Source organism: Pseudophryne corroboree, chromosome 2 (genome assembly GCF_028390025.1).
Source record: "Pseudophryne corroboree isolate aPseCor3 chromosome 2, aPseCor3.hap2, whole genome shotgun sequence".
Lineage (NCBI taxonomy): Eukaryota > Metazoa > Chordata > Amphibia > Anura > Myobatrachidae > Pseudophryne > Pseudophryne corroboree.
Window position 1 is genome coordinate 396,589,706 of NC_086445.1, and position 19,280 is coordinate 396,608,985.

The window sequence follows — 19,280 nt, forward strand, 5'->3', positions numbered from 1 at the left end:
TCCAAGACTTACCGCGGCTGCGTTTGAAGGCTTGGCGGTTGAACGTCGGATCCTAACGGAAAAGGGCGTTCCAGATGAAGTGATTCCTACGCTGTTAAAGGCTAGGAAAGACGCTGCCTGAAGTTCAGACGTTGTTAAGGGAGTGCTGCATATTCAGCCCCCTTTTTGTGCCTCCAGTGGCACCTTGGGATCTCAACGTAGTGTTGGATTTCCTAAAATCACATTGTTTTGAGCCACTTCAGACCGTGGAGTTGAAGTATCTCACGTGGAAAGTGGTCATGCTTTTGGCCTTGGCTTCAGCTAGGCGTGTGTCAGAATGGGCGGTTTTGTCATGTAAAAGCCCTTATCTGATCTTCCATATGGACAGGGCAGAATTGAGGACTCGTACCCAATTTCTCCCTAAGGTGGTACAGGTTGAGTATCCCTTATCCAAAATTCAAAATCACACATTTTTGGTTCCCCTACTGAGATAATGACACATACATCTATATATTATATTATATAATATATCTATATAATATATCTATATATACACATAATATATAATATATATGTCATTATCTCAGTAGGAGACCCAAAAATGTGGGATTTTGAATTTTGGATAAGGGATACTCAACCTGTATCAGCGTTTCTTTGAACCAACCTATTGTGGTGCCTGCGGCTACTCAGGACTTGGAGGATTTCAAGTTGCTGGACGTAGTCCGGGCCCTGAAAATCTATCTTTCCAGGACGGCTAGAGTCAGAAAAACTGACTCGCTGTTTATCCTGCATGCACCCGACAAGCTGGGTGCTCCTGCTTCTAAAAGCAGACTATTGCTCGCTGGATCTGTAGCACGATTCAACTTGCACATTCTGCGGCTGGACTGCCGCATCCTAAATCAGTCAAAGCCCATTCCACGAGGAAGGTGGGCTCTTCTTGGGCGGCTGCCCGAGGGGTCTCGGCTTTACAACTTTGCCGAGCTGCTACCTGGTCGGGGTCAAACACGTTTGTAAAATTCTACAAGTTTGATACCCTGGCTGAGGAGGACCTTGAGTTTGCTCATTCGGTGCTGCAGAGTCATCCGCACTCTCCCGCCCGTTTGGGAGCTTTGGTATAATCCCCATGGTCCTTACGGAGTACCCAGCATCCACTAGGACGTCAGAGAAAATAAGAATTTACTCACCGGTAATTCTATTTCTCGTAGTCCGTAGTGGATGCTGGGAGCCCGTCCCAAGTGCGGACTTCTGCAGTACTTGTATATAGTTATTGCTTAACTATAGGGTTATTGTTATGAGCCATCTGTTACTGAGGCTCAGTTGTTGTTCATGCTGTTAACTGGGTATGGTTATCACGAGTTGTACAGTGTGATTGGTGTGGCTGGTATGAGTCTTACCCTGGATTCCAAATCCTTTCCTAGTAATGTCAGCTCTTCCGGGCACAGTTTCCCTAACTGAGGTCTGGAGGAGGGGCATAGAGGGAGGAGCCAGTGCACACCAGATATAGTACCTAATCTTTCTTTTAAGAGTGCCCAGTCTCCTGCGGAGCCCGTCTATTCCCCATGGTCCTTACGGAGTACCCAGCATCCACTACGGACTACGAGAAATAGAATTACCGGTGAGTAAATTATTTTTATATATATATATATATATATATATTCACCCCCCCTCTACACACACAATTAGCAGCCTTACACATAATGCCCACAGTAGTGCTCCTTACACATAATGTCACCAGTATAGTGTCAGATACTTTTAATGTTCCAGTATAGTGCCAGATATTATTATTATTATTATTATTACATTTTATTTATAAGGCGCCACATGTGTTTCGCAGAGCCGTACAAAGGACAGTACAGGGGACAAAACATTGCATTACAGTAAATAAATAACAGAAATAGAGTACAGGTAACAGAGCACCACACATTCTCAAGACATAGTACAGCTAAGATGTAAGTATTGAGGGAGTGATCATCGTACTACTAGAGGCTGGTGGTCATAGATGGAGATGAGCCTTTACTAGCAGGATAAAAATGGTCGTTGAGTAGGGGAGAGCTGTGAGTGAAATGTGTTGAGACGAGGGCTTAGATAACAAGAGGAAAGAGGGCCCTGCTCTGAAGAGCTAACAATCTATTGGGGAGGGGCGACAGACAGATGACAAGAGGTGCAGGCAAGCGGGAGGTAGCCTGATGGCAGTATGCAAGCAAAGCTGAGATGTTCACGGCATGAGGCAGGGGGTGGAGGCGCGGCTTCAGCTCTGGGTTATGCATTAGAAGGGTACGCTTTGATGAATAGGTGGGTTTTTAGAGCCCGTTTGAAGCTTTGCAAGGTTGGGGAGAGTCTAATGGAGCGGGGGAGTGCGTTCCACTGAAGGGGTGCAGCACGTGCAAAATCCTGAACTCGTGCATGGGAAGCAGTGACCAGGGCGGTGGAGAGGCGATGGTCATTAGTCGACCGTAGGGGGCGGGAGGGAGTATGAAGGGAAAGGAGGTTGGAGATGTAGGGAGCAGTGGAATTAGAGATGGCCTTGTATGTGAGGGTGAGGAGTTTGAAGAGGATTCTGTAGGGGAATGGGAGCCAGTGTAGATTTTGTTGAAGGGGAGTGGCAGATGTGGTGCGGCGGGAGAGGAAGATAAGCCTAGCTGCGGAGTTCAGGACAGATTGGAGGGGAGCAAGATGGGAGCAAGCGAGGCCAGTGAGGAGGACATTGCAGTAATCAAGTCGTGAGATGACCAGTGAGTGGATGATGAGTTTAGTTGCACTCTGGGAGAGATATGTCCTGATACGAGCAATGTTGCGTAGCTGGAAACGACAGGATTGTGCCAGAGCTTGGATGTGGGGTGCAAAGGAGAGGGAGGAGTCAAGAGTGACGCCCAGGCAGCGGAGTTGGGGAACGGGGGAGATGGTGGTGTTGTCAACAATGATGGAGATATTGGTCGGGGGTGTTGCTCTGGATGGGGGGAAGATGATTAGTTCCGTTTTGTCCATGTTGAGCTTTAGAGAGCGTTCAGACATCCAGGAGGAGATTGCAGAGAGGCAGCTGGAAACCTGAGAGAGGACAGAGGGGGACAGATCAGGAGATGAGAGGTAGAGTTGTGTGTCATCAGCATAGAGGTGGTATTGAAGGCCAAATGAGTTAATGAGCGCACCCAGGGAAGAGGTATACAGGGAGAACAGAAGGGGTCCAAGGACAGAACCCTGAGGGACACATAATGCACCCAGCAGAGTGCCAGATAAACATAATGACCCCAGTAGCACAGTGCCAGATACACATCCCTCATTAGTGCCAGATACACATATGCCCCCAATAGTGGCAGATACACATATGCCCCAGTAGTGCAGTGCCAGATACACATGCCCCCAACAGTGCCATATACACATATGCCCCTAATACTGCAGTGCCAGATATACATATACCCCCGATAGTGCTGCTCACCACTGCTGCCCACTGGGCTCTACTGCTCCCACTACCAGGCTCCGCTGTTGCTGCTGTGCTCTGTCTGAAGGTCCAGGTGAGTCTGGAGCTCTTGGGGGAGCAAAGGGAAGTCCACATCACACAGTCCAGGGAACCGCTTCCTGTCTGGTGGCTGTGGTTCAGGGCCTGTAAGTCCCAGGCTGGAAGGAGGGTCAAGAGGGAATGCAGTTGAAGCACCTCTGGCCATCGCTGACTACTTCCCAGATCACCTCCAGCACCTGGACTCGAAGCTGGAGAACACCTAGATGTTGAAGCACAGCGGTTCCCGGCATAGGGAGAAAGGGAGCCCCCTATCTACCGTGCTGCTCTCTGGGGGTCAAACTGTGTCCTTAAAACATTCACAACAGGCTGTCTGCATAGTACCTGTGCCAAATAGAATTGCATATGGTACATGTGCTGGGGTTTTGGAATTGTAGAGAGAGAGCAGAGCAATGAGCTGCAACACAATGGATGTCATCTGTTGAATTGCTTTTCCACATCTTCTGTTTTGCAGCTGATTGGACTCACTCTCAGCAATTCCAAAACCCCAGGCCATATACAGTACTATGTGCAATTCTAATACACTGCTCAAAAAACATAAAGGGAACACTTAAACAACACAATGTAACTCCAAGTCAATCACACTTCTGTGAAATCAAACTGTCCACTTAGGAAGCAACACTGATTGACAATCCATTTCACATGCTGTTGTGCAAATGGAATAGACAACAGGTGGGAATTATAGGCAATTAGCAAGACTCCCCCCAATAAAGGAGTTGTTCTGCAGGTGGTGACCACAGACCACTTCTCAGCTCCTATGCTTTCTGGCTGATGTTTTGGTCACTTTTGAAAGCTGGCGGTGCTTATACTCTAGTGGTAGCATGAGACGGAGTCTATAACCCACACAAGGGGCTCAGGTAGTGCAGCTCATCCAGGATGGCACATCAATGCGAGCTGTGGCAAAAAGGTTTGCTGTGTCTGTCAGCGTAGTGTCCAGAGCATGGAGGTGCTACCAGGAGACAGGCCAGTACATCAGGAGACGTGGAGGAGGCCGTAGGAGGGCAACAACCCAGCAGCAGAACCGCTACCTCTGCCTTTGTGCAAGGAGGAGCACTGCCACTGCCCTGCAAAATGACCTCCAGCAAGCCACAAATGTGCATGTGTCTACTCAAACGATCAGAAACAGACTCCATGAGGGTGGTATGAGGGCCCGACTTCCACAGGTGGGGGTTGTGCTTACAGCCCAACACCGTGCAGGACGTTTGGCATTTGTCAGAGAACACCAAGATTGGCAAATTCACCACTGGCGCCCTGTGCTCTTCACAGATGAAAGCAGGTTCTCACTGAGCACATGTGACAGACGTGACAGAGTCTGGAGACGCCAAGGAGAACGTTCTGCTGCCTGCAACATCCTCCAGCATGACCGGTTTGGCAGTGGGTCAGTAATGGTGTGGGGTGGCATTTCTTTGGGGGGCTGCACAGCCCTCCATGTGCTCGCCAGAGGTAGCCTGACTGCCATTAGGTACCGAGATGAGATCCTCAGACCCCTTGTGAGACCATATGCTGGTGCGGTTGGCCCTGGGTACCTCCTAATGCAAGACAATGCTAGACCTCATGTGGCTGGAGTATGTCAGCAGTTCCTGCAAGACAAAGGCATTGACGCTATGGACTGGCCCGCCCGTTCCCCAGATCTGAATCCAATTGAGCACATCTGGGACATCATGTCTCGCTCCATCCACCAACGCCACATTGCACCACAGACTGTCCAGAAGTTGGCGGATGCTTTAGTCCAGGTCTGGGAGGAGATCCCTCAGGAGACCATCCGCCACCTCATCAGGAGCATGCCCAGGCTTTGTAGGGAGGTCATATAGGCACGAGGAGGCCACACCCACTACTGAGCCTCATTTTGACTTGTTTTAAGGACAGTACATCAAAGTTGGATCAGCCTGTAGTGTGTTTTTCCACTTGTTGTCAGCACATTCAACTAAATACAAAACAAAATATTTAATAAGAAGTGTGTGTGTGTGTGTGTGTGTGTGTGTGTGTGTGTGTGTGTGTGTACGTACACCTCACCTACATGGTGGCTTTCCTGTGATGGGGATGGGACACTCTGAGGAAATTGATCCTCTCTGGGCAGACGGTGTCTTCAGTCGGTATTCAGTATTCATGTAGGAAATCCCATGGTCCAGAAGATGCCTGTTTGTGTAAGTATATCCATCATCATTATACAATACAATAGAGGTTCAAGCAGCCTTGTGCCACCTGTGTCATACCCTGTCCCCTATATACCCTTCAGCCTCAGGTGTCCTGTCTTTCCAACCTCCTTTGTCTCTCAGCCACACCATCATCCCCTCCCTACATCTCAAAGCCGCTTCATCATCTCCCCCAACCCTCGCGTTTCCCAGAAAAATAAACAGCCATAGAGTCCAAATTATAACAATTGGATCCAATGTGGAGCAGGAGGGGGCTATAACATGTTAAAATTAAAATAGAATAAAAGAATAACTTGAAGCAGCCCATAGTCATTTGGATCCCAAAACGACACCTCAGCATCCTGTGCTGTCAGCTGCGGCTGGTACTGTCCTCATCCCTGCACTGTGGGGGAGACTGGACCCATCAATTTCCCTTTAGTGTTCCCTCCTTTTAGTCCCCATGTTCCCTTTCAGAAATTCCTGCTTTTTATTTCCAATTGTCCCTTTTGTGATCCCTCCTTTTAGTCCCCATTGTTATTAGTGATCCCTCCTTTTAGTCCTTATTGTCCCTTAAGTGTTTTCTGCTTTTGGTCTCCATTGTCCCTTTCAGTGATCCCTCCTTTTTACTTCCAATTGTCCCATTAGTGATTTCTCCTTTTAGACCCAATTGTCCCATTAGTGATCCCTCCTTTTAGTCTCCATTGTCCCATTAGTGATCACTCATTTTAGTCCCCATTGTCCCATTAGTGATCCCTCCTTTAAGCCTCTATTGTCCCATTATACCCCTTTCACATCGCCAATGCCGAATCCCACCCGGGACTTGGAAACGGATCCTTGCTGGGTGGGATCCGGCATTGGACCCTAGTGGTGGGATTCCCAACCTGCAATTTGCCGGGTTGGTTGCCATAGCGGTGGGGGACGGAGCCGGCAGTGGGGGCGGAGGTATCGCTGGAAGATGAGCTCATCTCTGTGCCACCTCTCCCTATGTAGTGAACGGGTCCCGGGTTGCGTCGACCCAGGAACCTGTTCATGCTGCCACTGACCCGGTATTCAACCCGGAAATAACACTGCTTTATTCCCGGGTTGAATTACCAGATCAGGCGACTCGGGAATTTGACCATGGCCCTTTCACACAGTACACCAACCGGCGTCGATCCGGCAATATGCCGGGTCGATACCGGGTCATTTGTGCAGCGTGAAAGGGGTATTAGTGATCCCTTCTTTTAGCCTATATTGTCCCATTAGTAATCCCCTCCTTTTAGCCTCTATTGTCCCATTAGTAATCCCTCCTTTAGCCTCCATTTCAGGAATCCCTCTTATAGTCCCCCCTGCCCGCAGAGCCCTGGGGCACTCACCATGTCACCAGTCTCAGCGATGTGGGGATTGGGACCATCTGTTGCTCTTCCTGTGCATGATGAGTGCGGCTGGGCATCCAAGCAGCAGAATGTCCTCCTCCCCGGGCCTATCATCGTCTTCCTCATCAGTCTCCATCCAGCGTGGCCAGTCAGCCTCACCCGGATCTCCTCCAGCTCGGGGGCCCAAGAGGCCGTGGTAACCTTTCCACCCTGCATGGTATCTCACTCCTCTCTGGTGCCAGGCGACTCGTCCTCTCTGCGCAGCAGCGCTATGGGAGTGAGACGGGAGAAGGCGGGCATGTGGGAGGCGCATCGGCAGGCGGCGTGGGGCAACTAGACAGCTTCCTATCAGTATGCACAGCAGCATATGCATATACAGTGTGCTCAGTGTTGTGACCAGCCGGGCAAGGTGGCGTGAGGGGGTGCATGACATTAAGTGCACGCATATGCTCACTGTGAATTTATAGCTGGTGGCTTTGGGCCCCTTGATAGTGTTGGGCACTAGTTCCTTCACTGCCGGGCGCCCTTAGAAGCCCAGCACCCTACGCGGCCGCTCCTATCGAACGTGCCTGGAGCCGGCCCTGACCAACACAGGGAATAAAAAACAGGCGTGACCACACCTAATTGCCGCTGGAGAGTGCAGACAGTCTGGCAGAGACTGTGGCAGCCGGTTGAGGCGGCTACCTATGGAGATAGACAGGCAAAGTGGAATTGGACAGTCACACCTCAGTGTCTGCCTGGAGCCCAGTGGGGGCTACCAAGCCATTGTTGAGACAGTGCCGTAACTAGACATTTTAGCGCTGTGTGCAAGAAACAGCATCGGCGCCCCCCCCCCCCCCCCAACACACACACACACCAAATATAAAAAATATAGGGGCGTGGCTTCATGGGGAAGGGGCTTGGCCACATAGCTCCCTTTTACACAGTACGGCAGGCAGGGCTCCCTTTTACACAGTATGGCAGGTAGAGGCCCCTTTTACACATTAGGCAGATAGAGTCCCCTATTACACATTAGTTAGGCAGATAGAGTCCCCCTTTTACACATTAGGCAGGTAGAGTCCCCTTTTACACATTACGGCAGCTAGAGTTCCATCTTACACATTATGGTAGGCAGAGACCCCATTTTACACATTACGGCAGAAGAGTCCCCCTTTTTATACATTAGGCAGGAAGAGTCCACCTTTTTTTTACACATTAGGCAGCAGAGTCCACCTTTTTTACACATTAGGCAGCAGAGTCCCCCTTTGTTACATATTAGGCAGCAGAGTCCCCCTTTGTTACATATTACAGTACACAGGAGAGAGAGACAGAGTGTGTGTGTGTTCTCTCTCCTGTCGAGACAGTCAAGCAGCAACGTCTCTCTCTGCAATTACAACAAACAGCACCAGCTCATATGCGGGAGCTGGCGGCGCCGAGTCTCACGGACAGAATTACTATAGCCAGCGGCGGGTCATATACGGGAGCTAGCGCCTGCTGTAGCGCTCCCGCTCCCTCTACATTACAGAAACAGCAGCGGCTCTCAAAGGCGGAATTACCGGCGGAGCCTGTCTAACACCATATGCAGCCTGCGACACCGCTCCCCAGAGCGTGACACAGGTGCCGGCGGGCAACTGAACTTTCACTCACCGGGTCTCACAGACAGAATTACCATAGCTAGTGACGGCTCATAAACGGGAGCTAGCATCTGCTGTAGCGCTCCCTCTGCATTACAGAAACAGCGGCGGCTCTCAAAGGCGGAATTACCAATGGAACCTGTCTAACACCATATGCAGCCTGCGACACCACTTCCCGTCCAGAGCGTGACACAGGCGCCGGCGGACAACTGAACTTTCACTACTACCTCACGAATATAACGGACGTACATGCGGGTGTGCAGCCAGATGGTGCGCCTCCACTGCAGTTGCGCTGTGAGCAAGGCACCATCGGCACACACCTAGTTACGGCCGTGCAGAGAGAACCCTAAAACTCTAAGGGGTATATTTACTAGAGCTGTGGTAATGTTGTCCATAGCAACCGATCAGATTCTGTCCATCATTTTCTAGGATGCAATAGAGAAATGATAGACAGAATCTGATTGGTTGCTATGGTCAATATCACCACTTTTTATCTTTAGAGGCTTTAGTAACTTTACCCCTAAGACTGCATTGAGCAGCTGTTGCAATTAAGCCAGGCCGGAGCCTGTGATATACCAACAATAAGCAGGCAAGACTTTGGAACGAAATCATGTTTTTATGCAATGGACAATTATCATGCAACGTGGGGAGATTATTGGCAGGTTGCACATGTGCCTGCAATCGCAATGCACATACGTGAAGGTGCCACTGCACAATGAGGATTTCATAGAAAAGTGATTGACAGGAAGTGACTGTTTGGAGGTGTTAACAGGGCTTTATGGGGAGTGGTTGGAAAAATGCAGGCATGTCATGGCCTTTTTTGCGGTGTGTATCTGCTGATGGCTGGGAGCTCGTACAAGCAAACACATAGGGTGGTATTCAAATGTTATATCACAAACAATCTCCTTTCTAAAGTGATCCCCGTCATAGCGCATATCGCGCCCATAGTAATCAGGATTAGCACCGTAAAGGGTTGGGTGCCCTCGTTACCCTGGGGGTAGCAAGCCAAAATTATTATACCATGCCCATCAGCAGAAACAGATCGGGTGTGAAAGGGGGTGAAAAGATTTGAATACCGCCCATAGCGTCTGAGTTGCAATTGCTGTATCCAGTCTGCGTAGCCGTAGACCAACCCTTAGCCTTGATGTTCCTTGTTTATGCGTATAGGCTGCAAATGTGTATGCAGCTGTGAATCATACTTGCCTACTCTCCCGGAATGGCCGGGAGGCTCCCGAAAATCGGGTGACCCTCCCGGCCCCCCGGAAGAGCAGGCAAGTCTCCCGATTAGCGGGGTCCCCCTGCCCGTCCGCCCACTTAGTGTGTAAACTGGGCGGTCCGGGCAGTTGATGACGCGATTCTTGCTGAATCGCGTCATCATAGCCACGCCCCCTGCAGTGTAATGCCGGTGATCGCGGCATTACAGAGTGGGGGTGTGGCTTAAAGGCAGTGTCATCGTGACTCCACCCCCCATCCCACCTCCGGCCCACCCCTTCATCCACGTCACAGCCTCCCTTGCCCGCCCTCTGAGACGACCTGGCTGCTCTCTCCCGCAGAGAGCAGCCAGAATGTAGGTAAGTATGCTGTGAATGAGTTTGTAATAGCTCCAGAAGCTTCCATTTCTGGGTGGCAACTTTATTAACAATTCCATAGCTTAGAACAGGCATTCCCAACCATGGTCCTCAAGGCACACCAACAGTGCAGGTTTTAGTGATATCCAGGCTGCAGCACAGATGCATACCTCCCAACATGACCCTCTCCAGGAGGGACACAATGCTCTGCTCCTGGACTTTCCTCTTAATTTATGATTGCTATCACCTGTGTTGAACAGGTTAGTGGATAAAAAAGGTGTTTTACCACAGGTGAGGGCAATCATAAATTAAGGGGGAAGTCCAGAAGCAGAGCATTGTGTCCCTCCTGGAGAGGGTCATGTTGGGAGGTATGCAGATGGTTAAATCAAAATAACTGAGCTACTAATTAAGTCAACTGTGCTGAAGTCTGGATATCACTAAAGCACAGGTTCTCAAATTCGGTCCTCAGGACCCCACACGCATACCTCCCAACTGTCCCGCTTTCAGCGGGACAGTCCCGCTATTCGGACCCTGTCCCGCTGTCCCACCCGCGGGCAGCAGTGTCCCGCGGGTGGGGGGGCAGTTAGGGGAGGCTTTGATCACCCGCAGCTCTGCTCTGCAAAGCAGCCGGTGATCACTGAATACATGCTGTGCGCACGCGCACGGCATGTATTCAGAGCTAGGAGGGGAGCGGAGGCTGCCCAGCTGCTGTGAGAGCACTGGGCACGCCCCCAAAATGGAAAAAACCCAGACCATTTGGCGAGGCCACGCCCACTCAAGCGAGGCCACGCCCACTACAGTCGAGACCACGCCCCCTGTTCAGATGAATTGAGGGGGTAATTCTGAGTTGATCGCCAGTATTTACCCTGCACAGAAACAAAATAACCCACCCAAATCTAACTCTCTCTGCACATGTTATATCTGCCTCCCCTGCAGTGCACATGGTTTTGCCCAACTGCTAAAAAAAATCCTGCTGCGATCAACTTGGAATTACCCCCTAAGCCCATGGGCAGATGTATTAAGCCTGGAGAAGGCATAAGGAAGTGATAAACCAGTGATATGTACAAGGTGATAAAGTCAGCAGCCAATCAGATCCTAACTGTTAATTTACATATTGGAGCTGATTGGCTACTGCCTTTATCACCTTGCACATATCACTGGTTTATCACTTCCTTATGCCTTCTCCAGGTTAATACATCTGCCCCAATTGTTAGCTGCCCAGTATAGTAAGGGGCAGAGAAGTGAGATAGTGCTCTACATAGGGCCTAGACTGTTTGTTATTTTCTGTTACATTTATGCTGATAGTAAATCATTATTTTCATTTATCTAAACGTGGAAATCTGCGTGTGGACCCTTATTAAGCACTTAGACACAGCACCACTGACCAATCTACCGAATTAATTTACCCAGATTACCACTATCTATCTATCTATCTATCTATCTATCTATCTATCTATCTATCTATCTATCTATCTATCTATCTATCTAAAATCCAGAGTGTCAGCACTCAACATCAAAATTCACAATAGATGGGTGCTCCAATAAAGACTGTAGAAGTACATTTATCCAGATACATAAAGATCAGGCAAAAGAAAGTATAAGGTAGGCTTATATAAATAAATCAACGTTTCTGTCCGCAACCGGTAATAGTAGACATTAAATAAAAAAGGAATTTATAATGCATTAAATAATGTTGAGCATCACTACAATAGTGCCTGAGAGGGGTATATATAAATAGCACAACCTATAAACATCTAAACCAGGAGACCCATGCGTTCCAGCCACTGGAACGCATGGCTGAAAACAGGAAGTAACACAACAGGCCGGGGAACCAGCAGAAACAGAACAAGCCAGAAGTCGCGTGCATTCTAAACAATGGAACGCAATCTACACGGACACCAAACGTGGCCATCAGAAACTAATGGATAGCATATACGTACTATAGGCACAGCTAACATATAAAACTTAATTGTCACAAATATATATGCTACCAGCCGGCAGCAGACTATGGGCCTTATTCAGAGATGGACGAAGCCACTGCGTTTGCATGCAGCGGCCGTGTCTATCAGGTCTGGCCATAGTGCACGCGACCCATCACCATGCAGCTCCTCCACATGCACACTGTGCACAAAGTTGGCAGTATGCACACTGCAATCTAATTTGCAGTGTAAAAATTAAGCAGCCAGTATTTACCCTGCACAGAAATAAAATAACCCACCCAAATCTAACTCTCTCTGCACATGTTATATCTGCTTCCCCTGCACTGCACATGGTTTTGCCCAACTGCTAAAAAATTTCCTGCTGCGATCAACTTAGAATTACCTCCAAGGCCCATACTACAGTATATATTAGTCAGTTCTTAGAATCACCACTAGGTGTCAGATTAGGAGCATATATAAATTGAATTCCTTTATAAATTGGCAGAGTTTAAAGCAAAGTGCAAATTTAATGTATTGATATTTTATTCTTTATTCCCACCCCTCACCCGCTGTGCACCTTATTGCCATGTCAACACATCTTTAGCAAAAGATCTCCAAAGTTAAACATCCTTGACAAACAGACAATAAAAATAACCAGGGGGAACAGATCAGAGTTGCCGACATTCTGGCTGCTCTCTGCGGGAGAGAGCAGCCAGGTCGGCTGAACAGGGCGGGCAGGGGAGGCTAGATGAAGAGGAGGGGGTGGTCCGGAGGCGGGACGGGGGCGGATCAAGGGCGGGCGGGGGCGGAGCAAGGGCGGAGTCACGACGACGCCTCCTCTAAGCCACGCCCCCCGCTCTGTAATGCCGCGATCACCGGCATTACAATGAAGGGGGCGTGGCTATGATGACGCGATTCTGCAAGAATCGCGTCATCGACTGCCCGGTCCGCCCACTTTACACACTAAGTGGGCGGACGGGCAGGGGGGGACCCCGCAAACCGGGAGACTTGCCTGCTCTTCTGTGGGGCCGGGAGGGTCACCCGATTTTCGGGAGCCTCCCGGCCATTCCGGGAGAGTAGGTAAGTATGGAACAGATCTTAATGGCGCCAATCACAAAGTTATTTCTCATAAATCCTAGAGGATGCTGGGGATGCTTCAAGAACCATGGGGTATAGACGGGATCCGCAGGAGACATGGGCACACTATAAGACTTTGAATGGGTGTGAACTGGCTCCTCCCTCTATGCCTCTCTTCCAGACTCCAGTTAGATTCTGTGCCCAGTGAGACTGGATGCACACTGAGGAGCTCTCCAGAGTTTCTCAGAAAAAGACTTTTATTAGGTTTATTATTTTCAGGGAGACCTGCTGGCTACAGGCTCCCGGCATCGTGGGACTGAGGGGAGAGAAGCAGACCTATTTCTCTGAGTTCAAGGGATCTGCTTCTTAGGCTACTGGACACCATTAGCTCCAGAGGGTTCGATCACTTGGTACGCCTAGCTGCTCGTTCCCGGAGCCGCACTCTCACCCCCCTCACAGAGCCAGAAGACAGAAGCCGGGAGAGTATGAGAAGATCAGAAGACTTCAGTGACGGCAGAAGACGGCGTTTGAGGTACCGCGCAGCGGGTGCGCTGCGCGCCATGCTCCCACACATAACTTGCCACTGCAGGGTGCAGGGCGCAGGGGGGCGTCCTGGGCAGCATGAACACCACAAACGCCACTGGCATAAGTGATAACAGTGCCTAGGCACTAGTTAAGGGACCCCCGCCAGGATAAAGATAAATTTAAGCGGGACTGAAGCGCGCCAGGTAGTGGGCGGGTCTTAGCCCACACAGCTCTGACCAGCGCCATTTTCTCTTCACAGAAGCTGCAGAGACGCTGGGCCTGACCTCCACACTGCGTAACAAGTAACAGGGTGCAAAACGGGGGGGTTGCAAGTGATTTGGTGCTAAACGATACATATAGAAAGCGCTAACAGGTCTGGGCAGTCTTTTTACTTGCTTCAGTACCGGGATATGCGCTGGGTGTGAGCTGGCAGAACTCCCTCTGTGTCTCTCTTACAGGCTTTGTTGTGGGTCTGTCTCCTATAGCCCAAGTGTGGTTGTGGGTGTCGGTATGTGTGTGTCGACATGTCTGAGGCTGAATGCTCTTCCCAGGAGGAGGCTGGAGTGGGGACAGAAAATACTGTGAGAGTGGCCGTGTCGGCACCACCGATGGATGATTGGGTGAATATGTTGAGTGTTTTAAACGCAAATGTGACTAGGTTGACTAAGAGATTTGATAAATCTGAGTCTAAGAACCAGACATGGAGGATGCTTTGTCACAAGCCCAGACACCTTCGGGGTCACAGAAACGTGCATTTACCCAGATAGCAGATACAGATACCGACACGGACTCTGATTCCAGTGTCGACTATAGTGATGCCAGATTACATCCAAAACTGGCTAAGAGTATTCAGTAATAATAATAATAATAATAATTTTATTTATATAGCGCTCTTTCTCCAATAGGACTCAAGGCGCTTTTGGAGTACATGATTGTGGCGATAAAAGACGTATTACATATCACGGAGAACCCTGCGGTTCCTGATACTAGGGTCTGTATGTTTAAAGGAAAGAAACCTGAGGTAACGTTTCCTCCCTCTCATGAACTGAACGCACTTTTTGAAGAGGCTTGGGAAAATCCTGGCAAGAAGATACAGGTTCCCAAAAGAATTCCAGTGGCATAGCCGTTCCCCTCTGGGGACAGGGAAAGGTGGGAGTCAATCCCCACGGTAGACAAAGCTTTATCGCGTCTATCCAAAAAGGTGGCGCTTCCATCCCCTGACACGGCAGCCCCAAAGGATCCTGCGGATCGTACGCAGGAAAATACACTAAAATCCATTTATGCCACTACAGGGTTGCTACTCAGGCCTGCCGTTGCTTCGGCGTGGGTGAGTAGCGCTATTGAAAAGTGGGCAGATAACTTGTCTGAGGTAGATACTCTAGACAGGGATAGTGTGCTTTTGACTCTGGGTCACATCAGGGACGCTGCAGCATATTTAAAAGAAGCTGTAAGGGATATAGGCCTTTTGGGTTCAAGGGCCAATGCCATGGCAGTCTCAGCAAGGAGAGCATTGTGGATTCATCAATGGAATGCTGACGCTGACTCTAAGAAGGCGATAGAGTCTCTACTGTTTAACGGTGGGGTCTTGTTTGGTGATGGCCTCACTGACCTGGTGTCTACGGCTACCGCGGGTAAGTCTTAATTTTTACCTTTTGTTCCTGCACAGCAGAAGAAATAGCCTCACTATCAGATGCAGTCCTTTCGGACCAATAAATTAAAAAAAGGACGTGGGTCCTTCTTCCTTGCTGCGAGGGGGAGAGGAAGGGGAAAAAGGTCACAGGCTGTGGCAAGTTCCCAAGAGCAGAAGTCCTCTCCGGCTTCTACCAAATCCACCGCACGACGCTGGGGCTCCTCTGCAGGAGTCCGAACCGATGCGGGCACGTCTCCAACTCTTCAGTCAGGTCTGTGTGCACTCGGAACTGGATCCTTGTGTAAGAGGTGCGGCGGTGCGTGTGGTGGTGCCTGCTGCCGTGCAGGTGTAGCTTCGGTACTCACCAGGCGCCGTGCTCTCTCACCTTCAGGTACCGGAACCTTCAACGGACCTGGCAATCTTCAGTCGGATCCGGACACGGCGATTCCCTCTCGGAGCTGACCGACGAACGAGCTGAGGAGAAAATGGTCTACCTTAAGGGAGGTATCCACCCTTCTTCCACCGGAAGAGGGGATATCCCAGGGGTGACAGCGACCTTCATCGGTTGGGTAAGAAGGTCATCACTGGCACAAAGCCTCAGCCACCCAGATTTCACACACTCGCGCTCTCGCACGTAGTGTGATGAAGGGGATTCTCACGTCCGTGAGCAATCCCTATTCCGGCGCTCGGGGACAGACAAGGGACAAACGCACACAGATGCACTCACCGTCAGTTCCGCACTGCGAACGTCTTCTTCTCTTACAGGTCCCTGTAAGGAGGCAAACAAACAAGCAAACAGCCGTGCAGGGCCTAACTCTAACCTAGTGTCACACCCCTATACTAACTACAACGGCAGAGCCCTCAAACTAGCTCTGTGGGTGTGGTGCAACAAAACTAAACACACAACAAGCTCACACTTTGCCCCGCACGGTAATAACATATCCAATCACAATTCACAGCGCAAGCAACTACCATGGTGTTGTCCCTTAAAGTATCTGAATCAGAACACCAGGTAGTGGGGGCCGCACAGCTCACCCACCTCCCGTCCTCTCTTTCCAGGGGCTCAGGCCGAGCGGGCCTGCCTGCCTAAACACCTTGGGGTGGACTGGGCCTAGTGCCCAGCGCCACCTCTATTCACTTCGGGGGAACCGCTTATTTATTGGGCCTAGCGCCCCCTATTAGCACACGGACCCGAGGCCCGACATTGCCCACGGGCCTATCGCCCGCCTAACTCGTCGCCCGTTGGGTGACCTGGGCCTAGTGCCCAGTGTCACCTTATAGAGTGGGGCTCAGGCTTACAAGCCTGCCTACTCTGTGCACGTCGGGATGGCCTGGGCCTAGCGCCCAGTACCACCCTTATTCATCTGGGGGGGGCGCACCTATTAATCTGGGCCTAACGCCCACTATATGCCCTCGGGCCTAATGCCCGCCTACACAGCCAATTACAGTGGCCTGGGCCTAATGCCCAAACCACCAAATCAGGGGGGGTGACGAACTCCTAACTGCGCAACAGGCCTAGTGCCTGAACTGTGACCCCGGGCCTAATGCCCGTCCCTGGTGGTCTAGAGAGGAAAAGGGAGGGGGTGAAAGTTGCCTCACCTGATCCAGGGATCTCCGGCGCACTCTTCTGCCGCTGACCCGTCCTGGCCAGCGGCGTCGCCTCCGCTCCTCCGCGTCCAGCCGCTGCTGAACATCTTCTTGCAGGAGCCCGACGTCTTCCGGCCTCTTCAGCGGCCACCGGAGCTCTTCTTCAAACGGCCATCGTCTTTTCCTCCGCGCCGGACTCTCTTCTGCGCTCCGGCACGCCGACTCCTCCCTCCAGGTCCCGGCCGCTTTCTTCGCGCTCTTCCGCACGCCTCCCCTCTTCGGCTCCCACCCGGCGTCTGACGTCAGACGCCGGGGGCGAAGCCTATGACGCGGCGAGCGCCGATTGGCTTGCCGCTCCCCTCTCTGATTGGCCGCCGCTCCGGGAGCCGCGATTGGCTCCCGGAGGTCGCCAACATTTAAACTACTCCGCAGCCTCCGGTCCGGTGCAGGGAAAAGGGTAATCCCTGCACCGGACACCCGCCGCTCCTGCACACTGACAGGCGCTAGGGACAGACAAGCTGTCCCAGCGCTGTCAGAGACGCCCTCCCGCAGGTGGAATGTGTCCTGTAAAACAGGACACATCTCCACATTTCCCCCCCCTTTTTCCTTTGTAGTCCCTACAAAGGTCTCCACGACGTCCATCGTCCGCGGGTCAGGGAATTCCGAGGTCCCTCCGGCGAGGTTGTATTCGAGGGCCCAGCCCGGACAGGCTGTGACCCCACATCCTTCCTCCACCGGTTCCGGATTCCTCCTCTTCGTTCCTCCAGACCTCCATCGGTGGATCCTCTGGGGGTGTGGCATCTCCTCACGGTCGCTCGACCTGGGCCACCAAGGGGAATCTTCCTCCATGGGGACAACAGTCACCCACTCCTGGCCTTCCAGATCGTCTGGGACATCGTCCCTGTCTTCAGGGTGTGGTACCGACCACCACCCAACAGCGGAATCCTCCGGGGCATCCATTTCCTCCCGGGAAACAGCCACCATATGTCGCATTTCCTCGTGGGGCATCTCCAAAGGTCCTATGTCTTCGTCGGCGGACAGCTCACCATAGTCCGAGTCCTCCTCCGATATCTGGACTGGGGTATTATTTTCCTCCTCAGCGTACTTAGTCGCTTCCGCTGGCACCTCTACTTCCTCAGCGTACTCCTTCGCTTCCGCTGGCATCTTTACTTCCTCAGCGTACTCCTCTTCCGCTGGCATCTCTAGGTACCCAGGACACACCTGTACCGCACGTCCTGGTCGTGGACGGTTCCATCGCGGGGAGATTCCGGACATCTCTGTCACTGGGTCTTCACGCTTTTCTTCGCAGCTTGGTCTCTTCACCTCCCAGTCGTCCACCTCTGCCTTATGCGGGAAAGGATTCTGCCTTACTGGGGTCACTTTCTTGGGACAGAGTAGGTCCGCTGCATCTTCCCAGGGGCACTCACTGGCCGCATGTCCTGGTCGCCGACACTTCCAAAAAGGGAGGGCCACTTCCACCTACTCCAAGACGGGTTCCTTGGCCACCTCCTTCACTGAGGGATCTTCACCCGTTGGTTCCGGCTCAGAGGAAATGGGCACCTGCGAACTACCTTCAAGCAGGGTCTTCTGCTCCATTTCCCCGGTTTCCTCCTCCCATCTCTGGGCACGACCATCCACAATCATCCGGTCTTTATTCCACGGACAATCGGGAAGCGCATGTCCTCTCGCCTCGCAGAGCACACACACGGGCTCTGCAGCCACCCGGTCCTAAAGCTGCTGACGAGATTCCGTCAGCTGCTTCACCGTGGCCTCGTAGTCTGTCCTGTCTTCAGTCCATGGACATTCCAGGAGCCGATGTCGGGGATCTCCACAGCTTTCACACTGGAAATCAACCTCGTCTTGGCTCCACTCTTCATCCCAGGGACAACGGTTATGCTCATGCCCGTAGTTTCCGCAGAGCAAACACCAGGACTCCTTCTTCGCTTGGCCCTTCTGACGTCTTCGGTCCGCTTCCTGGACCACCTTCTTTGGGGACGTCTCTCGCCAAGTACACTCGTCGGCAAAGTGCCCCGTTTGCCGACATTTCTTGCAGGGTGTCACAGCGGCCTTCTTGCGCCCCTTCTCCCGGCGCTCTTCCTTTTCATGCTGGACTGACCGCTGCACCATCTTCAGGAGGTCTGCCCCAGACACCGTCACCCAGTCGCTCTGGTCCGCACACGTCCGGGGGTGAGTCTGTTCCGGAGCCGTCTGCAGGGAGGTCTTCTTGGAGGCGTTCCACATCGTGTCCGTGATCCTGTATCCTTGATCCTGCCGACTACGCCAAAAATGTAAGAGGTGCGGCGGTGCGTGTGGTGGTGCCTGCTGCCGTGCAGGTGTAGCTTCGGTACTCACCAGGCGCCGCTCTCTCTCACCTTCAGGTACCG